Source organism: Rhynchophorus ferrugineus, unplaced genomic scaffold (assembly GCF_030347505.1).
Source record: "Rhynchophorus ferrugineus isolate W39M unplaced genomic scaffold, kcgeb_rfMv2 rfM5, whole genome shotgun sequence".
NCBI lineage: Eukaryota > Metazoa > Arthropoda > Insecta > Coleoptera > Curculionidae > Rhynchophorus > Rhynchophorus ferrugineus.
The window spans coordinates 14,233,178-14,260,948 of NW_027472584.1; the positions used below are offsets into that span (position 1 = coordinate 14,233,178).

General features: G+C 32.1%; 1 protein-coding gene across 4 annotated transcripts in view; it reads right to left on the reverse strand.

The window, feature by feature from the left end:
* The window catches only part of PlexB (Plexin B), a 385,819-nt gene that overhangs the window by 38,704 nt on the left and 319,344 nt on the right, over nucleotides 1–27,771 (reverse strand). The window contains exon 1 of one of the 4 annotated variants that reach the window (XM_076404881.1): nucleotides 9,667–9,725. The exons of 2 other annotated variants lie outside the window; for them this stretch is intronic. The gene's annotated coding sequence lies outside the window, so the exon portion shown is untranslated. Of the gene's footprint in view, nucleotides 1–9,666; nucleotides 9,726–27,771 lie in introns of those variants that run through there. One more of the 4 variants, XM_076404884.1, reaches the window with a different exon arrangement.

Sequence of the window (27,771 nt, forward strand, 5' to 3'; positions counted from 1 at the left end):
TGATTTCTAAAGTTGGTCACTCGCCAGTCGGTAGGCTTAATGATGAGGACCGTGGTTAAACTTTACGGTTAACCCATGTTAAAGTTTAGGACCAGTCCAGATAAACCCATAGTTGGTAAAAGGAGACTTTAAAATATATTTTAAAAAATATTTTATTTTTCTCTTTTTAGTGTTAGATATTTACTCAATAAATTACGCAGTTATTTTATTAAGTATTACAATGGATACCCAAGTAAAAGTAAAACCCGTATGAGGAAAAATGGGAATAAAGAAACAATGATTGAAAATAAGGAATGTTTCAGGCAGTGCGGCCCGCTACCTAGTCTAGGTGATTCAACAAATGTTCCAACCAAACTAGAAAAAAGAAAATATGATGGATAGGAAGTTATGAAAGTATGTTGAAAAGCAAATTGATTGGCTTTTACACTGAACTTCTTCCTATTTTTCGTCACATCAGTTCAACTATAACATTATACCCAAATATCTGATTATTTTAGATAAAAAATATGTGAAAACATTGTACGTTCCTTTGAAATTTGAGGTTTTCCCTCGATTTCCCCTCCTACCCCTCTTCTGATCCTAACTTGGTTCGAATGGGACCACCTCGGAAGGGCACTCTTTCGAAAAAAAAAAAAGTTGGAAATCGGTCCATAATTAAGAGAGAAATCGGTGAACATACATAAAAAATATATACAGCCCAATATAGAACATCCTCATTTTTTGAAGTCGGTTAAAAATGTTAGATAATTTAGACTTAAACTAGTTTCCATTCTCGCTTAAACGGCTTTATGACGTTTCTAAAAAGAAAAATAACTGAATTGAAAAACACTTCACGAAATACTACGAATGATGAAACAGCGATGACAGACGAAATGATATCAATTTTAAGTGACTGAGCACAAACGAATATTAATAATTGATGTAAAAAAATGGGCATAACCTAGTTTAAAAACACAACGCATAAGGTTCACACTATGCTTTTACTGTGATGAGAAAACGTTATAAATCGCTTGCCTTAAATCATATTTTTAACTACCCTGTAATATCGAGGGGTTTCTCCCGCATCCCTTTGGGGCAACTAAGATCTTCAAAAGTGGTTTGTAACGTAACCACATAACTGTTATAATATTGTACGAATTTATATGAATATATTTCTACGTATAGAAATGTTAATAATAATGTTACAATTTTAGAAAAAAAATCGTATAGGGCCTTTTAATAGTATGACAAATCATTTATTTAGTACGTGAAACACATTAATAATTTTATTATTTAACAAAAATAATCCAAATAATTCTGCTTGAAAATCGGTATATTATTGATTTATAAATTAAAACTTGATATTGATATACTAAAGGAAAAGTTAATCTGGATAATAAATAATTGTATGCTCCAAGATAATATAACTAGATATAATACATGTTTCAATTATTGACAGATAGAGTTCTAGTAACAAGGAGACGATACAACAGATATTTAGTAATATTTTGTATCACTTGTTTTCCTATTGAACTATTATTTCCAAATTTGTATGATATTTTGACTATCTCCAATATAATAATCCTTATTATCTCAATTCAGTAATTGTCGACTTCTAAAAATAAAAAACTAAAAATAATATAAACATATCTATTTGTATGCCAATTTGTTTATGTGTAGAATGTTGAATGAAGGTTTGCTCACTTGGCTATCAACAACTGGAGCATAACAGGTGAATTGAAAAGTCCCCGGCCTGACACATAGATGGCGCTACAAGAATTAAATCCATATGTTTTTTCGTTAACCCTAAGCCTCAAAAGGTGCGTGTATAAATTTGACAGCTGTCGGATCATTAGTTTGTGAATTACAGCTTTTGAGTGAAGCAACATTTGTTATTGTGAAAAAAATGGAGAAAAAGGAATTTCGTGTGTTGATAAAATATTGCTTTTAGAAGAGAAAAAATACAGTCGAAACAAAAACTTGACTTGATGCCGAATTTCCGGATACTGCTCCAGGAAAATCAACCATCAAGGATTGGTATGCTAAGTTTATACGTGGTGAAATGAGCACCGAAGACGGTGAATGCAGTGGACGCCCAAAAGAGGTTGTTACCGACGAAAATATTTAAAAAATCCACAAAATGATTTTGAATGACCGTAAATTAAAACTGAATGAAATAGCAGACACTCTAAAGATATCAATTGAACGTGTACATCATATTATTTACGAATATTTGGTTATGAGAAAGCTTTGTGCAAAGTGGGTGCCACGCGAGCTCACTTTTGACCAAAAACAACGACGAATTAATGATTCGGAGCAGTGTTTGAAGATGATCAATCGTAATAAACCTGAGTTTTTGCGTCGATATGTGACAATGGATGAAACATGGCTCCATCATTTCTGACTACACACTATGAACCCGCTAAAAAGCGCGAGAAAACGCAACATTCGGTTGGCAAGGTTATGGCGTCTGTATTTTGGGATGCGCATGGAATAATTTTCATTGACTACCTTGAAAACGGAAGGACCATCAACAGCGACTATTGCATAGCGTTATTGGACCGTTTGAAGGACGAGAAACGGCCGCATTTGAAGCAAAAGAATTGAATTGCTTCCTCATCCACCGTATTCTTCAGATCGGGCCCCCAGCGACTATTTCCTGTTCTCAGATCTCAAAAGAATGCTCGCTGGGAAGAAATTTTTGTCGAATGCAGATATGATCGATGAAACTGAGGCCTATTTTGAAGCAACGGACAAATCGTACTACAAAAATGATATCGAAAAGTTGGAGGGTCGCTATAATCAGTTTATCACCCTTAAAGGGAATTATGTTGAATAAAAAAAAACGAATTTTGCCAAAAAATTTGTTTTACTATGGTAGGCCGGGGACTTTTCAATTGACCTGTTAATCGACACTGTTAAAAGTTTACGCAAAAATTACTGAAATATAGGCGAGAAAACCAGTTTTATGCAGAAAATGTTGATCAAGTATCTTCAAAAAACATAAAAGTATGATATATTATATTTCCACTGCACGTAGGAAAATATATGGTTTTAGTATAATTATTTCAACCTTTTTGATTCTAATTAATATTGTCACTGACTCTTTTATTTTTAAATCATGCTTATTATACTTGTAACTAATAATTTATCAGTTTTCAAGTGCCTTGTATCACTATATAAAGGAAATACATTTTTAATTGTAGTTTGTTTCAGACCTTACCACACAAATCATAGATTCAACTATAATCGAAAATCTTTTCTAAGATTGTCACTTAAAATATACTGTTTTTATATCCTATATATTTATCTACGACTTTTACAATATCTACTACTACATCTTGATAGGTTCTACTGTATTAAACTTCATTGATTTACCTCAGTTAGTAGTTATTGACAAAATCATATAATTAAACGTAGCCTATAATCTTAAGACTGTGATACCTCGAGGGTAACAAATACCATTACAATTAGTTTCTAACTAAGCCACTGAATGATATAAAGTGTAGAGATATGATTTGTAAATATTGGTTTACAAATAAAGTTTGCATAACACAATTCCAAGAAAATTATTAAAAGTTATTGGTTGCTGACAAACCATATTACTACCCCATAACGTTGAGGAGATCCCTTCCGATATACCCTGAGGGGAAACAAAAAAAAATTACAAGCGAAAAAAACTGAGGTAACATTGTACAAGGCATGAACATAAAAGAAGAATGAGATTTATGTTTACTTTACCCTCCATGTCATATTTATTGTTAATTTTGGAAATCGATAACATTTTTTTAGCAAAATTGAATATTTCAGAAATATAAAATTAAATTTGGAATGAAAACAAGGCAAGAAAACAAAAAAAGTAGAAAATATAATTGAGGATATGCTTAACATGGGCTCCGAACATTTTTCGCTTGTTAAACATGAATTGAGACATTTCGATAATTTAACATTCATTTATAAGAAATAAGTTATATTTGAATTAATATATATGAATATAAATAATGCTATGGGTATTTCTTATTACCATTAAGTTCTTAATGGTTTTTTGAAAATATTTTGCTGTATCAAGAATCGAGGTTGCTATTTAGTAGAAAGAAAAGAAACAAATCTTAACAAGATGTAAAAAAGCATACCATTATATTGAAATCGGTCACTTTTAACAACACAGGTTTCATTTGTTTTGAGCAGCTCCTAATGAACTTTCCTAGCTAACATCACTAAATGCAAAGCAGATCTTTGAAAAATAGATACTTCGCGTTACTGGTAGTATTGTTCCATAATCAAGCTACCCCACGATTTTCCATGCTTTAAACGCTGCTAAAACAAAGTTGTTTAGTAAATAACGAAGAATTGCACGATGACTTCGAAATTAAAAAGATCTACGAATTTATCCAAGATTTGGAGTTTAAAGATAAAATAAGGTTGCTAAATTACAGAAAAGTAGAAGCTACTGAACAACGCGCAGAAAAATCAGAAAATTGAAACAACCAAACAACATGAACTTGAACAGTGTGTAAGTGACCCCGACACTGCATGATTGAACACTTGACCTAAAATCAAAGATATTGGTTTATGAGTGAATTATAAAGCCTATTGGGACTTATGACCAACGATTAGTATTTGGACTAGTAATCCAACGCTGCTAAAACAAAATTGTTTAGTAAATAACGAAGAATCGCATGATTTCTTCGAAATTAAAAAGATCTACGAATTTATCCAAGATTTGGCGTTTAAATATAAAATAAGGTTACTAAATCACAGCAACGTAGAAGCTACTGGACAACGCGCAGAAAAATCAGACAATTGAAACAAACAAAACACACGAACTTGAACAGTGTATAAGTGACCCCGACACTGTATGAGTGAACACTTGACCTAAGATCAAAGATATTGGTTTATGAGTGAATTATAAAGAATATTGGGACTTATGACCAACGATTAGTATTTGGACTAGTAATCCAACGCTGCTAAAACAAAGCTGTTTAGTAAATATCGAAGAATTGCACGATGACTTCGAAATTAAAAAGATCTACGAATTTATCCAGGATTTGGCGTTAAAAGTAAAATGAGGTTGCTAAATCACAGAAACGTAGAAGCTACTGGATAACGCGCAAAGAAAATCAGAAAATTGAAAGAAATAAACCACATGAACTTGAACAGTGTATAAGTGACCCCGACAGTGTATGAGGGAACACTTGACCTAAGATCAAAGATATTGGTTTATGAGTGAATTATAAAGCCTATTGGGACTTATGACCAACGATTAGTATTTGGACTAGTAATCCAACGCTACAAAGCTGTTTAGTAAATAACGAAGAATTGCACGATGACTTCGAAATTAAAAAGATCTACGAATTTATCCAGGATTTGGCGTTAAAAGGTAAAATGAGGTTGCTAAATCACAGAAACGTAGAAGCTACTGGATAACGCGCAAAGAAAATCAGAAAATTGAAAGAAATAAACCACATGAACTTGAACAGTGTATAAGTGACCCCGACAGTGTATGAGGGAACACTTGACCTAAGATCAAAGATGTTGGTTTATGAGTGAATTATAAAGCCCATTGGGACTTATGAGCAAAGATTAGTATTTAGACTAGTAATCCAACGCTGCTAAAACAAAGCTGTTTAGTAAATAACGAATAATTGCACGATGACTTCGAAATTAAAAAGATCTACGAATTTATCCAGGATTTGGCGTTAAAAGGTAAAATGAGGTTGCTAAATCACAGAAACGTAGAAGCTACTGGATAACGCGCAAAGAAAATCAGAAAATTGAAAGAAATAAACCACATGAACTTGAACAGTGTATAAGTGACCCCGACAGTGTATGAGGGAACACTTGACCTAAGATCAAAGATGTTGGTTTATGAGTGAATTATAAAGCCCATTGGGACTTATGAGCAAAGATTAGTATTTAGACTAGTAATCCAACGCTGCTAAAACAAAGCTGTTTAGTAAATAACGAATAATTGCACGATGACTTCGAAATTAAAAAGATCTACGAATTTATCCAAGATTTGGCGTTAAAAGATAAAATAAGGTTGCTAAATCACAGAAAAATAGAAGCTACTGGACAACGCGCAGAAAAATCAGACAATTGAAACAAACAAACCACACGAACTTGAACAGTGTGTAAGTGATATTCTTATCTTCAGTTTAAGTAGTCTCATTTCAATTTAATACATATTGATGTATTTATCCCGCACCATCTTGTTTGTGTATTGGTGAAAGAAAAACAGAACAATAGTAATAAATGAATTTTATAAATTAAGATTGTACTAAATATATCTAATGCGAGAAAACATACAAAAAAAATACTGGAAGGCCTTAGATAAGTTTTTCTATGGAAGATTTAAGGAAGATCCGGAATATAACTGGAGTAAATGTTAGCAACTTGAAGTGAAGTTCTGGAATATAATAAAGTATATTCCAAATCATAAAATAATGTTTTTATCTAACTTCAAAATTTATTGAACAAACTAGCATTTTCAAAATTTCCCTAACTTTTTTGTATGTTGTTTTTGGTAACGCATGGTAGCAGTACGTCTATATTATCGAGAAAAACTAAGACTATTAAATTGACACATAAAAATAGGGCAGATATATAAAATTGTAAGTTATACGTAAAATTTATAGAAGTAATATCGAAGAAAACAATATTTAGAAAGTGTTGAAAATTAGAACGGACATTAAGAAAAAATATGTCCAAGCAGCGTTACAAAAACATCAAAAAATAGCGTAAAAGCCACAATGTATAAAAAAAAACATAACGGTTTTCTCAATGAATCTACTACAATAATGTCAGCAAATAAACCGTAGAGAAAATAATCAAATTAGTGGTAAATTTAAAATATCTTAATTAACTAAAAACAATTACTATCATGTTCGGAGCTTCGGAGGTTGTTAAACTTTGTACGACCATAAGAAAAATCATTAAAAGAAATACACCTATAGAATACGAAATGATTGGCCATTTTACTGCACTGCAACACTTCTATAAATGATATGAATATTAAAAAAATGTTCAAAAATAGCATTCAGCTTCGTGTCTGAGTTGGTGGTAACTGTTCAGACATACGTATCTTAGATTAAAAGAAAAATATTAAATATAATGAGTATATTTTTAAATTATATTATGATGTCGTATTATTTTAATAACAGACTTCAAAAAAAGGACAAGGTTCGATGCTCGACTGTATATATTTTTAATGTATGCTCGCCGATTTCTCCGTCAGATATGGACCGATTTTCAAAATTCTTTATTTATTCGAAAGAGTGCACTTCCGAGGCTTCCCATTGGAACCAAGCCAGGATCTGACGGCGGAATCCGGGAAAATCGAGGGAAAACGTCAAATTTCAAAGGCGCGTACAAAATTTTCACAAGCCGGCTTGGTGGCGCAGTGGTAAAAGCGACAGGACGGTCTTTATACTGTTGCAATAGTCGCGGGTTCAAATCCTGCTGGGGAATGGTCGTAAATTTATGTTTGTGATTGTTTAATATTTGTGATTGTTCTAGGCAAGATTTTAAAATCCGACAAGGAAAATGATCCAAGTCACGCCAGTAACCAGGCTGGGTAAGACCGGATGTCTTCTGGGATTATTTCTAAGTTGATAAGTTGCCAGTCGGTAGGCTTAATGCCGAGGACCGTGGCCCATGTTGAACTGTAGGTCCTGTAGGTATAATAAAGTTTTAACATATTTTGTTATTTAAAATAATCAGATATTTGGGTATAATGTTATTGCTGAACTGACGTGACGGAAAATAGGAAGTCGTCCAGTGCCAAATCAATTCAGTTTTATTTTTAAGCACTAACCATATCATATGAGAGGTCGTGGAAATATTGCAGGCAACTACTTCTACGGTGTAATAGTTAGAGCGTTCAGCTCACACGCGAGGGTAGCCGGTTGGATTCCCGGTGGGGGCAACAACTTTTTGTTTGTTCTATTTTGGTTAGAATATTTGTCAAATCACCTAGGCTAGGTAGCGGACCACGGGGCCTGAAACGTCCCTTATTTTCAATGATTGTTTCTTAATTCCTATTTTTCCTTTGCCTACCCATTGTAATACTTAATAAAATAACTGCGTAATTTATTGAGTAATATCTAACACTAAAAAGTGAAAAATAAAATATTCTTAACAAAAAATTAAAGAAACTTCAAAAAATAAATAAGAAACTCACTACAACTTAAAAAATAATCAAACTTAGATTTTTAACACAAAAAAAAAAACGTTTTAAAATAAAATATGTACCAAATAATCGTTATAACTAAATAAAAATAAACAAAAACCTTATTTAACCCAGCTACTACACGTATTTTATATTCTACTATATACACACAATTGAGCTTAAAACCTATCTAAACCTGTTTAACAAATTACAATATTATTTTAATTACTACCAACTGATCAGTTTGCAGTAGAAACGTGAACGAATAATAAAGCATTTGTGGTGTTTTTTCTTACGTTTTCTGATTAATTTAAAGGAAAGTTCTGCTGAAAGCCAGCGAGTGTTGTTGGAAACTTACAGTGAACATAATCCATCGATAAAAACGTTTAGGTATTGGTTTTGACGATGCAGACTGTTATCGATTAAGTCGAAATATGATAGAATAATGATTGATGTGACAATTCTCTGCAGCTTTCACCCATAAGATCCGTGAAAATCTGCATGGAAATGTTTAAATAGAAAGCCCAATTCAAAATATCATTTAAGATAAGAAGAAAACTTGCAGATTATCATGAATAATACCAGTACTATTCTCGTTCGCCTTTATAGTCTAAATTAAAAATAATTTAAAAATCTCAATGCAAAGCCAGAAAAAGTTCATTAAAAAAACTATGGGCTATATCTTAAGCAGGATAATTATTCAAAATAGTATGTATTTACCTCGAAATTTGCCTTGCTTGTATATTAATGGAAGTACAACAGAACAATTGTAATACATTAGTTTGTAAATTAATAATGTACTAAGCATATGTAATAGAAAGATGTAATGAAAATACTGGAAGGACTTTCCACGGAATATTTAAGGAAAATTCAGAATATAACTGGAATAAGCGTGAATAACTGAAAGTATGGAATATAATTTCTGTTTTTCTGTCTTAAAATCATAAAATAATGTTTCTATTTAATTTCAAAGCTTATTGAACAAACTAGTATTTTTGAGATTTTTAAACTTTTTTATTGCGCTACAATGTTCTTCATTTTAGTTTATAGAACGTTTAGATAACAGGCTTTGGTTGGCGCAAATGGTTTGTGATGCGATAGTCACGGGTTAGAATCCTGCTGGGGCATGGTCGTAAATTTATGCTTGTGATTGTTTAATATTTGTGATTGTCCTAGGCAAGAGTGCAAAATCCGACAAGGAAAATGATCCCAATCACGCCAGTAACCAGGCTGGGTAAGACTGGATGTCTTCTGGGATGATTCCTAAGTTGGTTACTCGCTAGTCGGAAGTTTTAATATCGAGAACCATTGTTAGAAGCCCGCGTAAATCTGTAGGTCCAGCCCAGATAAAACATCGTTGGTAAAAACTTTAAAATATAACAAAAAAGAACAACAAAAAATTGTTTGCTAGTTAAATGCAGAAATAGTATTAAAATGTTTAACAAAAAAAATCTGGATTAGCACTTGAAAATTATGTAAATGTAAATATATATAAAATAGATGAAATATACACTTACAATAAATACACGGCGAACATTAAAACACATACAACTAGATTCACACTGTGGTACATTGTTTGATATCAACTGTTAAATATAAAATATTAAATAAAAAACAGCCGATGCGCTAATATTTTATTTGATTAAAAAGTACAGCTGAAAAAATGAAAATCCGATTCAGCTGTATATCCAAAAAACCAAGGATACAAATATTTACACGTTGCTTCAAGATTAAGCATTGAACCAAGCTCATAATCTAACTAATATATGGTATAAATGTCGGCGGAGTAAAAATTAAACAATATTTACAAAACTTATAGGTATTACTATGGTAATAATCAATCTGCTATATTGATGCAGATAAGTTTTTGACGGTTTTACATCAAACATTGCGATATTTGATCATAATACCTACATTTATTTGCATTGCTTTAAATACTACGTGGAATTATTTAGATCTATATTAGAGGAATTTTTCTGGGGTAATGTATGAAATCAACGCAAATAAATGTAGAGATTATAATTCAATATTGCAGTGTTTGTCATTAATATCGGACTTTTATTAGTACACGTATAAATACATAAGTTGTAGCGACCTTGATGCATGTCGAATTTTACATCGTGGAATAACTGTCAACAAAGTACCCAGAAATATAATCCCAAATGTTGAACACGGGCGGGGTGCCAGCGGCGCCAACTACAACACGATAACGAATAGCTGGCAATCCCGAGACGTTTATCTGGGATGTTATTGAAGGGTATTTCCGATGATTTAGTAACCAACCATCGTTTGGTTTAGACGTGCCACCATCGACTGCCCAAGCCTCGTCTCCAGGTAACATTGCTGCCATCCATTTTATCTATTTTGTATTTTCTAAATTTTTTTATAATACCAAATAAATAACGGTCACATAATGTAAACACCACTGTTTCATTTCGTTTTACCTCCATTCACCGAGCCATATCAGTTTACCCTAAAAAGTTAATTGTAAATATTATTAAATCCATTTTCTATAAGATAATGATTTTTCTGACCTATGAAGTTTTATGTAATCTAAAAAATCTGCTAATTTATTGATACATTGACATCGCTCAAAAGGTGTTCAAAAGGAGAAAAATCTTAATAAAGAAACCTAAGGTATATTTAGTAGAAATCCTTAGATATCTCAATAGATAGTGAAAGTAATATATTACCTGAAGTTTTAGTTTCTATAAAGAGACAATAGAATGAGACTTATATTTTAACATTTTATATTTTATCTTTGATACATTAAAATTTCAATGCAAAATTAAACTTAACTTGAAAACACAGCATGCTGCGTGTCATTCTCTAAGAATGGAACAAAAATTCATTCCAGAGAAAAATAATGGTTCTGAGCATTGTTGCATCACTATGGATGAGACCTGGATATATCACCCTAATTCTAATTCAAAACAAGAGGACAAAAAATGTCTATCTCTGCTTCCAAAGTTAGTTCGTATCCGGAAATATTTAGCACAAAACAAAATGTTACTGTAATCTAATTGAACTTATCGCATAACCTATGTTATAGCCATGTTATATATAGCGAGACTAATGCAACCCTAATTGTTCGAAAAAAAGGAGCATTAATGTCTGATTTTTGAGATGTGATGAATAAAGAGTTTAGGTTATAATGGCTTCATTTATATTAAAATATGACGGTAAAATATAGAACGGTACTATTTTCTGTATAGTCGTTCCATAAGGGTGTTGTCCCGTTTAAATTTATTCAATTATCCGAATATGTTTACGTTGTACCACCAAAGACGGTCTGAAGTTGTTGCGAATTAATCTAATCTATTGGAATTTGACAGAAGCCTACACAATGGGTATATGGCCGCCAAGGACGGATTACAGTAACTCAAGTGCTCAGCTCAATGGAATTTGGATACATCTAGAGTTTGGGAAACAAATAAAGCTATGACATAAAAATTTGGGTAAAACCACTATAATTCAGAGGATCATCAAAAGCAAACTATAGGCCATTCAGATGACCAAATACATCTTTTTGGACGTTTCTTTAGGAGGGAGCTGTTATATGGCGCACATGGTAAGACCCCTATTACTCAAAATAGGACTCGACAGTATTTTCAATACAGTTATTCCTACAAGTCACCGCTCCTATCCGTTAAAATAAAAGTACTTGTCTTAAACCCTATATATTATATTAACACCGAAGATTGTTGAATTATGAACACTATTTGCTGAAAATTTTTGTTTTTCTGTCTGGGGTACAAACGAATCAGTTCGAAGACAAGCAATCCAAAGAACAATAATATTGATTCAAGAAAAATCGTATCAAAGTGATTTATATTAATTAAACGAAAATGTATTGTACCAAATAAAGTCAAAAGAATACTAAAAATTAACACAGCACTATGTAAAATTTAAAAAAAAAACAATAAAAAATGATATATACAATTTGTCCGGATATTCCTTTAAATAAAATTCGTTCGAATTCTCAAGACACTAGTCACATTATATAACATTTGCATTCTGGTTATACCTTGTAACATTGTGTTATTGGAATATCGGAGTTCATTCTTCAAAACAGAATAGCGACCACCAATAGCTTAAAACAAATCATTTATTCAATATATGTTTGCTGGTGAAAGTACAGAAATATGTTCATGTTTTTATTAAAAAATGGTATTAAATTTATTATGACTTCATTTATTATTCAACATATGAGTTTAGAATCACAAGGAAGAAATAAAAATATGCTTTTTAATAATTTGAATTCAGAAACTATCAGAGTTAAGAATTATTGAGCTTATATTAAACCAAATAGATTGTATCATTGACATCTTCAAAAACTGCAACATTCATTAACATATAATATATACTATAGATCAATCTTCAAGCAAACGTGGATATACAAGTGGTAATTGAACTAATAACTGAAGGAACAGGATAATTGAGAAGCCCCGGGCTGACACATAGATGGCGTCAATATGGAATTAAATCCATATTTTTTAGTTAGCCGTAACCCTCAAAAGATGCGTGTATAAATTTGACAGCTGTCGGATCATTAGATTGTAAATTATAACATTTTGAGTGAAGCAATTTTTGTTATTGTGAAAAAAATGGATAAAAAGAAAATTCGCGTGTTGATAAAATATTGCTTTTTAAGGGAAAAAATACGGTTGAAGCAAAAACTTAGCTTGGCCGAGCTTCCGGAAATGCGGAGCTTCCCAGGAAAATCAACCATCAAGGATTGGTATAATAAGTTTACACGTGGTGAAATGAGAAGACGAAGACGGTGAATGTAGTGGACGCCCAAAAGAGGTTCTTGAAATGATCGTAAATTGAAATTGAACGAAACAGCAGACCCAATAAAGATATCAACTGAACGTGTATATCATATCATTCAAGAATATTTGGGTATGAGAAAGCTCTGTGCAAAGTGTGTGTCGCGCGAGCTCACATTTAACCAGAAACAACGACGATTCGAAACAGTGTTTGAAGATGATCAAGCGACTATTATATAGCCTCATTGGACCGTCTAATGGACGAAAAACTACTACTTCACCAAGTGTCACAAGTCAGTGAAAACGATAGCAAAAATCCATGAATTGGGCTTTAAATTGCCTCCTCATCCACCGTATTCTCCAGATCTGGCCCCCAGCGAATATTTCCTGTTCTCAGATCTCAAACGAATGCTCGGAGGGCAGAAATTTTCGTCGAATGAAGAGATAAGAGATGAATGAAGAAACGAATGAAGAATGAGAAACGCCAAGAGATGAAGGACAAATCGTACTACAAAAATGGTATCGAAAAATTGGAGGGTCGCTATAATCAGTGTATCACCCTTAAAGGGAATTATGTTGAATAAAAAAAACTAATTTTGCCAAAAAAATGTGTTTTACTATGGTAGGCCGGGGACTTTTCAATTGACTTGTTATGTGCTAAAGCGGAATCATACTTGTGCATCAGATATCAAAGAAGTCGCCAAAATATATCAATAATACCAATAGTGTTTGTAAAAAGTTAGACTATTGACAAAGTGTGAGATATATTCTTTATAGTTATGTTGGTATTATTTAAACTAGACCTATGGTTAGAACATTCCAATGTGGTATTAACCATAAGCAATTTGTGAGACATATCACAAGTGAAGAACACCTGGTTACTTGCTACTCTATATATTAGTATGCTGCCCAATATTGTAGTGTAGTCGTATTCTAACGTCTTTGCAAGTAAGACAATGAGCAAATGAGCTCTATCCAGCTAATGCACGACCAGGCCAAGCCAAGCAATTTAACAAAAATCTGTTAAAGACAGAAAATAACAAAAAACTTTAAAACAATTAATACAACCTATATTAAATTCACGGTTATATCAAATCCCGATTTTATATCATACCTTGTATTACATTAAATTTTTTATGAGCTAAAACAACTTTTATTACAATATATCTCGATCTTGTCTACATTAAATTATTATAAAGTTTGGTGAAACTTTACGTCTAAATAATATAGCCAGTTTCTTCTGAAAGCAGACCTTTTCTGTTATTATTATTGGGGAAACTGTTCAAAATATTTGAAATCTTTTTATTACTCAAGATCAAAGGGTATTTGCGCCAATAGCCAGATTTTTTCCTTTTAATTTTTTGTTATTATTAGAAAAATGTTTTCTTTAATGCAAAATTGTTCATTAAATTTTTTTTTATGTTTGTATACGTTTTATTAATAGTAATATTTTCTACCTTTCTGTTTTTTTATTAGCTACCAAAGTGACAATGAAAATATACTTAATATTATTGTAGTAAATATAGTAGTAAGATGTGATGAGTGATCTTTTTCAGTATACGATGGTTGTTTGATAAGTACAATTAATAATAGTTTTTTTTTTAATATTGTAAAGACTCCTTTTTACCAACGAAGGTTTATCTGGACTGGATCTACAGTTTAACGTGAGCACCGAACCACGGTCCTGGGCATTAAGGTCTCGACTAGCTAGTGGCCAATTTAGAGACCATCCCAGAAGAAATCTGGGCTTACCCAGATTGGTTACTGCCGTGACTGGGATGGTTATTTCTTGTCGGATTTTCCGTTGTTGCCTATAAAGACACTTATAATTATAATCCCAAACATAAAGTACATCCATGCCCCAGCAGAATTCGAACTCGCGATTATCGCAACAGAGGATTGTCCTGTCGCCCTGCGACTGTCGAACTGCGCCAACGATGCCGGTAATAATTGTTTTAATTATATTCGTTAGAGTCGGTTTAGTAGTGGCAGTGGTTAAGGCGACAGGATAGTCCTACTGCTGCGATAGTTGTGGGTTCGATTTTTGCCGGGCACGGATATATTTTATGTTTGTGATTGTAAATGTAAATATCTCTAGGCAACACTATAAAATTCGACAGGGAATTAGGGGTGTCGGCTGGCGAGAGAGATATCGATATTATAAAAAAAAGATAATATTTAATAATTTTTTTATAAATTTTAATTTATTGTTATAAATTTACAAATAAGTACCCATTTTATAATATTTTTTATAATAAACAATTCAAAAAAAATGAATAATTTTCTATTTAACGTCACTCTGGAAAAAAATTTAAATGATAATTCTTGTCGGTGTAATATATTGAGTTGATAACATTTTATTTAGTGTTATTTTTATATAATTATATTGTATATAAATAAGAGTCATTTTCTTATTAAATCTATTATTCATATTAAAAACATCATATTGTCTTATTTATTTCTAATTAGTAGCTCTATCCTGTCTTAGAGTTGTTACTTGAATAGTGACCTGTCGTTACTGTTTGAACTTATCTAGTATTTGAAGTGGCTAATACGCAAAAAATTAACAGGTTTGGCTCTGATTCTATCAGTCTGGTCCTTATATATTTAGTCTTCCTGTTTATGATAGCTTTTAGATAATAATATATAAGTAGAGGTCTGACTTATAAATATATATAAAATTGATATAGGCCAATAATATTTTTTTAAAATATACGTGACATCGTTTTATAACATTTTTAATTAGTTTACTTTTTATATTTATTCTCTTTCAATTTCAAAAAATCTTCAGCCATATTGAAATTTAAAAAATATATATATCTGAGGATTTATTATTTTTGACGTATTTCATTTTCTTCCTTTTATATTTGTTCTGTGTATGTGTTATGATGCAACAAGATTTAGCAATCAGAAAATTTTTAAGACTTCCACGAATGATTTTTTTTTCTGCGTACAGTTAATTGTTTTGATGTTTTAGTTATCCGATTTGGAAAATATTACCGTACCTTTTATGAACACAACAAATCTAGATTCAATAGAAAATATATTACTCCTTAAGTATATCTTATCATAGGTTGTCATCAGTAGCAATATTGAATGTAGAAAGAGAACGAAAGAGATGTAGCTTCTCTCTACCTCATTTTTCTATTATTTTGATGTGACAATCACAAAAATGTCCTCCATTCAATCATTAACAGCGCCAAAGCCAAGCTTTTGTTGTCCAAAAAAGTTAAAAATCTTATTGAATAAAAGTCTGGTTTAGGTCTCAAACAACTTTTAAACATATTTTATAGTTTTTCGGCATCCCTACAGGGAGTAACTATCACTGTCGGGCCAGTCACCAGACCGGGTAAGACCGGATGTATTCTGGGATGATTTCTAAATTGATCACTGGCCAATCAGTAAGCTTAATGCTGATAACCGTCCCACCTTAAATAGTAGGACTAATCCAGATAAATTTAGGTTGGTATAAAGGAGACTCAAAATACAATAAAAATAAGAACTTGAAGAAAATAAGTGTAGATAATGAATATCAAAAATCACTGAACAAAGTGACACAAAATATACAGTGAACATTAAACAGAAATTGGAAAAATATTGTTAGAATTAATCTAGTGTTAATGGTCCAGAAATACTATTAAATGAAGCCTATAGCTTCTATATCATGTGTCAACAACTTTTTGAACAATTACATATTTCAATGCTATATTTTCATTTAAAAACAACTGAAATCGACACAAGGCAAAAGGAATTTTTTAATTAACAGTAAAATATCATCGTTTAATTCGATTTAGTCGAGAGCTACAAAATACATCATTATCTAGAGAATTTCAGACATCGTTGGAGTTCCCTAACTGGAACCTGCCTATTTTTGTCTTAACGTTTCACTCTAATTGGATAGAAACTCTATTTTTTGTCATTTCCTTTTAGTTGCATGGAAATTCGGATGCATCTTTCTAACGAGTTCATTTGTTTAGAGTATGACATTCGACAAAAAAAAAGTTGAATTTGTTCGACACGTAACTTCCCCCCATCACTCCGACGACATTAATCAGCTAAGGAAAAACATTGCGGCTTTGGTTCGTCAGTTTTAAAATCCATTTTAAAATAAATATTATTAACTTACATCATTTAGGACAGTGATTTTTTCACATGGAACTTGACTTATAACTGTGATTTACTTTATATTGATATCGGAGGGACGTTGCTTACTTTGTAATAGTTTTCAGATAACACATTTGAAAGCTTTAGGAAATATACCATAATCACTATAGATATGAATAAACTAAAAATAAACTAAAGCTTAGTTGTGTAATACAAAAAAAAATCCACGATGGTTGTTTATGGTTTTTTAATATAAATTTGGTGCTGAGTATTAATCTTTTGTGTGAAACATGCCAAATTAGTTTGGGTATGATGTGTAAAATCATTATAATGTTGAAAGAAGAAGCTTAAACGAAACAGATACAGCTTCTCTCAACCTCAGTTTTTTATAATTTTGATGCGTCTGCCACAAGCAGTTATTTTCTCCATTCAAACATTAACAGCGTCAAAGCCAGACTTTTGTTGTACCAAAAAAGTTCGAAGATAATGATTTGTAAGTGTTATTGAATAAAAGTCCAGTTCAGCCTCTCAAACAACTTTTAGACAGTTTAGCAGGTGAACAAAACTGAGGTTGAGAGAAGCTGTATCTCTTTCGTTTAAGCTTCTTCTTTCAACATTATCATGATTTTACACATTTCCGCAACCTTTTGTTTCTATATTCAATATTGCTACTAATAACATCCTATGCAACATTGTTATGTTACGGATATGTAAATATAAGATATACCTGAGTATAGAATAGCTGAATATATTTTAGATTGAATCCAGAGTTGTTGTGTTTACAAAAGGTACAGTAATATTTTCCAAAACGGATGACTAAAACAACAAAACAACTAACTATTAACGCAGAAAATTATAAACCAAACAGCAACAGCATGATATCAATCATTCGTGGAAATCTTAAAATCTCGTTGCATCATAACACAGACACAGAACAAATATAAAAGGAAGAAAATGAAATACGTCAAAAATAATAAATCCTCAGATATATATTATTTTTTTATTTCAATATGGCTGAAGAATTTTTGAAATTGAAAGAGAATAAATATAAAAAGTAAACCAACTAAAGATGTTATACAACGTTGTTCCGTATAATTAAAAAAATATTATTGGTCTATATCAATTTTCTTATATCTCTCTTACTTATATATTATATTATACTACTCTCTACTTATATATTATTATCACTATCATAAACAGGAAGACCAAGTATATAAGGACCAGAGTGATAGAATCAGAGCCAAACCTATTAATTTATTGCGTATTAGCCACTTCAAATACTAGGTAAGTTCAAAAAGCAACGACAGGTCACTATTCAGGTAACAACTCCAAAGCTGTTCAAATTTGGCACATATTTCCTTTGAAGTTCGCCTAGGCAGTATACAGAATTAGATATTAGCAGGAAGTTACAAGGAATCACAATAACTACATTCACAGTTGATACAGCCCTCTCAAAAAACTCACTGATTCCAACAAAACCTCTTAGGGTTTGAAGTTCCGATGGGGCATGCCATAGAGCACACAAATGTACAAATTCGGGTCAATTTTTGGACCCGAGCAGATGAGATACTCCTTACGAGATCACAATACGTGTATCAATACTGATACTATTTCTCGAGTTCGCGCATGGTGGCGGCACTGCGCTTTTGTAACGGCTGTCTAAACATCATTTGGAACTTTTTTGTGCTGTGATTGTATTTGGGAACGTGTGAAAATGCACAGACAATGTTGTAAAGTCGATTCAAAGTGATTTTGCTACGTTGGTGGATGTTATATTCTCGATAAATGTGGAAAGCTCATGTCAAACGCACTGAAAGATGCGTATCTGCAGTACTTTGGTTTTGCTGTGGTAAACAATGACAAGCCATGGGTACTGAAATTATTTTGTAATGCGTGCAGATCAAAGCTGTACAAGTGGTGACTTGGTGAAAATGTATACTTTTCATTTTCTGTGCCAATGTTAAAGATATAACAGAACAATCATTTTGATAATTGTTCGATGAATGAAGTGCAAAAAAATAGCACCTTATAAATATATATTGGCATTTCCTCACATTAAACTTGGTCTTATTAAGAACTTTGTTAAAGCGCTCAATCGCAAAGGACCAAGTTGTTTCCAAAATTGTCATACGCATACATCAAAGAAAAAATATTTGTCCGACGTGATATTCGAAAACTAAAGATTGAGACGCAAAGTTTACAAAATGTTAAGGACAGAGTTACTAATTAGAAATAAATAAAACAATACGATATTTTTAATATGAATAATAGATATAATAAGAAAATAACTCTTATTTATGTACGATATAATTATATAAAAATAACACTAAATAAAATGTAATCAACTCAATATATTACACAGACAAGAGTTAACATTCAAATGTTTTCCAGACTGACTGTTCGATAGGCAATTATTCAATTTTTCTTTGAATTGATTGTGCTAAAGCATCGCGGATCAGGTTGTAAAGTCATACAAGGTGGATTGAAGTTGCTTAAGTCCCCTAACCATGAACTATTGGACTTAGGAAACATCCATGCTTTGAAAAAACACTGCTAATTTGTAGACTGCTGATACAAACATCACAGTTCAAGATTTAAGGCCATTAAAGGAAGACCAATGTTACTGTGAACTAGTCTACTCTATTGGAATTTATCAGAAGCTTGCAGTTCAGTTGATCAGCCAGGAATTACTGGAACTTGGGAATTTCAAACTTTAGGAAACAATTCCGTACAGGAAACTTGGCTAAAAACAGTGCAATTCAGGTAATAAAAGATAAACTGGCGAACAAAGGTATTCATAAATAAATTCAATAGAACTGTAAGCTGTCCAGATAGGACAACGACACAGCCCTTTGGTTGTCCGCAAAAAAAAAAACAGCCTGTTTATGCCTGGTTGTAAGATGTAATGAGTAAAGTATAAGACCATATAAAGTATTTTAGTAATACAATATACAAATAAATAATCAATACAAATAATCATAATTATTTCAGCACCAGGCCCAATATTATACTTTTATCCAGTGATGAAATAATTAATTTTAGTTTAATACGGAATTATAAAAATCATATATTAATATGTTTTCTGGTGTTACTATCACTAAAATTACAAAACAAATTAAAGGGGTTATTTACTTTTGCAATATATTTTATATTTCATATACGGTATACTGTGATCAGATTTATGTCGTTATCAAAATTTTTTTGTTTTTGTTTGTAATTAATTCCCTCGGTCAACCAAGCCACTGTCAACTGTCAACAAGGTCATTTGGTAAATTAACTATAGTAATTTTTAGTTCTTTCATCTCTATATATATTCTCACCCATTATTTAGATTTGTTGTCACACAATTTCGAGTCATATTTATTTCTGCAAGCACCCTATTGGCCTGATTTGGCTTCATTGGAGTTCTTAATATAATCTAAATTTAAAGTCTGTTTTATGGACATCGTCGTTTTGAGTCAATAATTGTTTTGAATATAGAATACATTGTATCCAGCAGTCTTACAATTTGTTGTTACAGTGGTATAGTAAATCGAAGTAATAAAAAAAAATAGTAAGAAGATATGGCAGAATTTATAACAAAATGAACTACTCAGAAATATTGTTAAAACAGTTCGGTTCACTAAATTGAATCACTTCCTTCTTTTTGATAATGCATAAGATCTAGAGAGCTAGTTAACTGATAATGTCAAATGTACAAACACAATATTGTGCAGCTTTGCGTTACACGACATTTTTAACGTAATGAAGGCAGTAGACCTTACGGTATGCTAATGAGAGGGAATTCGGTGTTTCAAAGATTTTAATTATTGATAAATTAGTTTAGATAAAAGTTACCCATTGATTAAATAACTCATGGAATATCTGATCGAAAAATCATGCTATTTTTTCTTTAACATAACTTCAAAATGGGGGTTCGGTAACTGTAATAAAATTTTAGAAAAGACAGAGAAAAATGCACTTAAAAATCACTTAATGGATACAGTAATTGGTGAGTGAAAATGCATTCTTGTCTCTATTTTTACTTGTGTCAATCATGCCTATATACTAAATATGGGAATGTTGCGGAAGTGATTATGACACCAAAGCTTGGCAAAAGCTAACTGGCGTTAAATCATATAGGACTTATTTGTTAGTTGATAGAAATGCAATTATTTTTCACAAAATGAATGAACGATAATAAAACTTAGTCTCTTACTATGAGTTTCATCCAGATCATAAAATCAACCAGATCCATAAAATAACACTCTCACTAGTTTTTTTTTTTTTGAAAAACAAACACATTTCCTTTGAAGTTCGCCTAGGCAGTATACAGAATTAGATATTACCAGGAAGTTACAAGGAAAAACAATAACTACATTCACTGTTGATACAGCCCTCTCAAAAAACTCACTGATTCAAACAAAACCTCTTAGGGTTTGAAGTTCCGATGGGGCATGCCATAGAGCACACAAATGTACAAATTCGGGTCAATTTTTGGACCCGAGCAGATGAGATACTTCTTACGAGATCTTCAATACGTTTGTCAATACTGATTCTATTTCCCGAGTTCGCGCATGGTGGCCGCACTGCGCTGTTGTAACGGCTGTCTAAACATCATTTGGAACTTTTTTGTGCTGTGATTGTATTTGGGAACGTGTATAAACAGACAACGTTGTAAAGTCGATTCAAAGTGATTTTGCGTTTGTGGATGTTATATTCTCGATAAATGTGGAAAGTTCATGTTAAACGCACTGAAAGATGCGTATCTGCAGTACTTTGGTTTTGCTGTGGTAAACAATGACAAGCCATGGGTACCGAAATTGTTTTGTAACGTGTGCAGATCAAAGCTGTACAAGTGGTTACTTGGTGAAAATGTATACTTTTCATTTTCTGTGCCAATGTTAAAGAGATAACAGAAAAATCACGTTGATGATTGTTCGATGAATGTCGTCAGTATAAATGCAAAAAAATAGCACAGTATCAATATATATTGGCACTTCCTCACATTAAACTTGGCCTTATTAAGAACTTTGTTAAAGCGCTCAATCGCAAAGGACCAAGTTGTTTCCAAAACTGTCATACGCATAAATCAAAGAAAAAATATTTGTCCGACGTGATATTCGGAAACTAAAGATTGACGCAAAGTTTACAAAATGTCCAACGCCTGATAAAGCAGCAGCATTGGCATCGTTTCAAAGTGTTGTGTTGTGTTGTTGTCAACTTTCTCTCAGTAACCACAAATCACCGAGTTACAAGCACGTAATGGACAATATGTTGCAAAATTACAAAATTAAAGCTCGAATGTTTCTCAAAATACATTTTTTGCAATCACACCTTGATTCTTTCTCACATGACTTGGTCGACACGTGCGACGAGCAAGGCAAGTGGCTACACCAAGACATAGCGAAAATCGAAAGGCGGTACCAAGGATTTTGGAACGAAGGCATGATAAGCGATTAATGTTGGAGCCCCAATACGTGAAACAAATCCAAAGCAGTACGAAAGACTCTGTTCATTTCTGATTTATACTTATTGGCCGTTAATAGTTATATTTACATTCTAGACAGATTTTGGTTGCTCAGATTCAAACACATTTGAGTATTAATGTAATTAGTTCAAAATGCCGAATGATGTGTGTAAGAATTGTGCAAGTTTTTACTGGAAGATCATACAGGAGTCGATATTCTAAGATTAAGGTCATTGCTGTTTACTTTTTATGTGAAGTTATTTGGAAAATCTGACCTATTAAGTGATAGGTCTAACCGAATAAAATTTGAATAAGAATTGTCTTAAGACAATGTTCTTTGGTCGTTATTTTGTCATCCAATAAAAACAGAATCACCACTTGTGGTATCCGAAGCAAAGCTCGCGAAAAAGCCAATGTATGTGCATTTTTTAAACAACAAGTAAACGTCACAAAACTAATCTATTCATCATCGCAACAATATCAAAAACCATAAATGTTATCGTCTACGTTGTTAACATGTGTTTATACATGGACCTCGTATGAAAATATGGTCACGTAATCACATTTATTCCACCTCAAGCTGAATAAGAATAAGATCGTTACCTATCTAAATACGTACACTTTGTTAGTGCTTATAGCCGCAATAGCAATCCAAACGGAATCTTTTTGAATTGTTTTAATCTTAAAACTAGATAAAAAAAAACGAAACAACAATAAAAAATTACGTTACGCTTCGGCGATTCAAGGGTCCACGCTGATCGCGTATCTCTATTCCTTTTTCTTTTTTAACTAGCTGTGGCCGCGTCAAAACTCGTCAATTATCCGAATTTAATTCTTTTATTTTTTCATTCTCATCGTCTTCCTCCTCCTCTTCTTCTTTCTGCGCTTTTGGGCTTTGTCGATGCAAGATAAAACTGAAGGTGGATACAATGAAAAAGGTACAAATCATAGTTTACAGAGTGAATCTGACAGAATATGTATAATAATAAATAAAAAACGATAGAACTATCGATGAAATTAAAAACAAAGCAATATTAAAATAATTATTGGATTTATTTTACAACTAAACTATGTTAGTTAGTGTTTGAAGGCCGAAATTGCAAATAAATCACCGTATATGGCAAAGAAAAACACACAACGCACCGTGTCACAAGTTATTCAAAACAATGACAAAACTACATGAATTGAACTTCGAATTGGTGAATGATGATGATTGATGAATAAAGCCAATTTTGAAAATAAAACGCGTTTTCGTTGTTACGCCCGGGAGCTTTCAGCCCATGTGTTACAATAAATTATATAGCATAAAGAGTAGAATAAAATTGCTTTGGAATAACCACCTCAGCAAATGAAGAACACAGTACGTACTATTGATTGATATTTCAAGAATATTATGAACACATCAGAATTTAATTTGAATTTATTCTCACTATTAGCAGTTAATCATTACTTCATGAGTACTTTGTTAATGATGGGATGGTTCCAATTAAACAAATTAGCAAATCAAATATTGCACAAAAAATTGGATATAAACAACACGAAATAAATGCAGAGCAAAAGGAGATCAAACAGGTTTTTAAATAGAGGAAGACCAGTTAGATGTACTACATTAGTCATTTTGTGTAATTAACTTTTCTAAGAAAGATCAGTAGTCTGTCATATTGTCACACTGAACTAAGATTGCAGAAGAAGATTGCGAAGACTACAGAAGACTCTTCTGCTTGTTCTTTATCTATTTTATACAACCCAGTATACACAAGTTGCAGAATAAAGTAATAGTCATAAATGTCTTATTTAGGGTAGTTATCCCAATATCTCTATAAAAGTTTACATTACCATTTATTATTGCTAATCACTTTACCATAAAGTTGTCTATTAAAATTCACCCTTAAAAAAGTGCACAGTTTCAGACTTTTCTTATATGAGGGTTGCATTTTATGTTTCAGGATTGTGATAAGCCAGTGATACTATCTGCTAAAATACTATCTGACGTCGATTGACTCAGCAATAAAGCATCGATTAACTTAATTTGATCTTTGACAATCATCACAAGTAGAATCAAGGATTATCTAACGATCGACAATTTGGAGAAAACGCCGGATCAGTATTATTTCGTCGGTCATCCGGTATATAATTTTGAGCCTAATGACTTTTTTATTGTCACATTTTAAGAATAACTTGCGAGGACATGAAGATTTTCATCATATGAGAAAATCGCTTTTATTGTCGCGACAGTCTATTATTGCGACATTATTATGATAATTAGAAATAAAACAAAAAAAAAAGAAAATAACATTAATATTCATCTTTTATTATACAATTCGCCTTATTAATTTTGATATTATTGTACATGAATGATATAGAGTCACACTTCATAAATAAAATAAATATTAAAATTACTCGACTCTTACAAATTGTTTGGTTTGTATAAATTGAAATATTTGTTTAAGATTTTAAGAAGAGATCAACTGAAAAGTCCCCGACCTGACACATAGATGGCACTATTAGAATTAAATTCATATGTTTTTTAGTTAGCCCTAACCTTCAAACTGATTATTAGTTTGTGAATTATAGCATTTTGAGTGAAGCAACTTTTGTTATTGTGAAAAAAATGGATAAAAAGGAATTTCGCGTATTGATAAAAATATTGCTTTTTGAAGGTCAAAATACAGTTGAAGCAAAAACTTGGTTTAATGCCGAGTTTCCGGACACTGCCCCAGAAAAATCAACCATCAAGGATTGATATGCTAAGTTTAGAACGTAGTGAAATGAGCACCGAAGACGGTGAACGCAGTGGACGCCCAAAAGAAATTGTTACCGACGAAAACATAAAAAAAATCCACAAAATGATATTGGATGACCGTAAATTGAAGTAGAATGAAATCGCAGACACTCCTGAACGTTTACATCATATCATTCACGAATATTTGGGTATGAGAAAGCTCTGTGCAAAGTGGTTGCCGCGCGAGCTCACTTTTGACCAAAAACAATGACAAGTTGATGATTCGGAGCTGTATTTGAAGATGATCAAGCGTAATAAACCCGAGTTTTTGTGTCGATATGTAACAATGGATGAAACATGGCTCCATCATCTCACTCCCAAGGTCAATCGACAGTCATCCGTGAAGGACCATCAACAGCGACTATTACAAAACGTTATTGGACCGTATTTGAAGAAAAAAAGAAGGCCGCATTTGAAGAAAAAAAGTGCTGCTTCACCAAGACAATGCACCGCGTCAAAAATCCGTGAATTGGGCTTCGAATTGCTTCCTTATCCACCGTGTTCTCCAGATCTGCCTCCCAGCGACTATTTCTTGTTCTCAGATCTCAAAAGAATGCTCGCTGGGAAGAAATTTTCGTCGAATGAAGAGGTGATCGCCGAAACTGAAGCCTATTTTGAAGCAAAGGACAAATCAACAAAAAAAAAGGGAAAAGTTGGAGGGTCGCTATAATCAGTGTATCACCCTTGAAGAGAATTATATTGAATAAAAAAAAATTTGCCAAAAAAATGTGTTTTACTATGGTAGGCCGGGGACTTTTCAATTGACCTGTTATTGCGGGAAGATTATCCTTGGTATTGCATAGGACTATCCAGTACACCATATGCTTTTATATATTGCATATTATGTTACAAAACCTGTTAGAAGCTACTTAGAGACATTTGAATGGTGTATGGATTCTTCATATATATCGTTGTATTCACCAGACTTATCTCTTCCGATTATTACTTCTTCCTAGCATTGTCCTTAGGTGAAAAGCATTTACATCTTCCATAAAGGTACCAGAAAATGTACTGATTTTTAAATGACTTCAAAAACGTGTTATTTTCCCAATGTGGAATATCAAACCTGCTGTAAAGATTATATGATACTATGTATATTATTTCTAATAATAACCATGGGATTAATACAAAAATTTTAATATTATCTATTATATATTCCAAAAATAAATATTGATTTTTTAACCAAATGTTGTATATTTAATTTAGAACACAATAGAGGTTAACAATAAATGTACGGTATAAAACAATCTGCGCTATCTTCGAAGCCAAATGTATTTAAAATGGCATTTTCCTCCTTTGACTCGTTTATATATTCTCGGAATGAATATATGAATAGATTTTTTTCCTCGTATCAGAAGCAAATGAATATTAAGGGAAACGTAGCTGGTTATTTTTTATTATTTTTTTCGGACGAAATGAAACAGAATGTTTAAAATGACAATGGTCGGTTCGGCAATGAAGTTTTCTTTGTTAAAGTGGGATAGCCTGACAGAAAATGTGCAATGAACTGTACAAGAACCTGCTGGCATAAACACAATTTTGTTTTGTGAGATAATAAGTCGAAATGAAATGTGTTCATGTTGTTTTCTATTGAGTATTTCAGATGTTTAAGATTTTAATTAAAATTGTTATTAAATTCTCGATTGTTTGGATAGCTCTATCACGTCCGATGTTATACAACCGTAGCTCTTTGTTCATGAAACAATATACTATATCCAATTATATTTCAGTTATTAGTACGACTTTATAACTTTTGGTATTATATGTGAAACACAATAATACGTCCATTCATTCTCAAGCTGAGTTCTAATTCAATTTTTTTTTTGTAAAAAATCGTGTGATGTGAAATTTTTCTGTTGTTAAGTCAGATTAGGGAAAATTGTTTTTTTTTTCTTCTAATAGATGACATTAAAATTGTATATCTCTAGTAATACTTATTAAATTTTCAAATTTGACAGCGCAGAGAACATATATAGGATATAAAGGCAATGAATTATTAATAATTCCCGGTGATGAAACGTGGACTAAGTACGACAATAATTTGCGAAAAAATCGTTGTCGAAGCCCGAAAAAGCTTCATACATCGCTGAAAGCCCTAACTAATGCCAAGGAAGGTCCTGCTAAATTTTTGGTGGAATTAAAAAAGGAATCGTTCATTGTGAGTTGTTTGAACTTAGCTGAACCATTAATTTAACACTCTACAGTTAACTAATAATGCGGTTAAAGCGGGAGATTTAAAAATAAGCAGCTAAAATTGATCGACAGGATAGGCCTTGTCTTTTGGAAAATTGTCAGATTATCATTTGTTGTTAGTAAAGCTGATCTCAAGAAGACTTGTGAAAATAACTTGAAAAGTCGCAAAAAGTCATCTGTCAAAATGCACTACCGTTTAAAAATTTGCAAATATCCTATATTTAGTTGACATCAAAATACTGCAATAAGTATTTAAATAAACATGTTGATATTTTTGCTTTTAAGTTTAATCAACAAAATTACTAGTTTTCGAAGAGCTCTG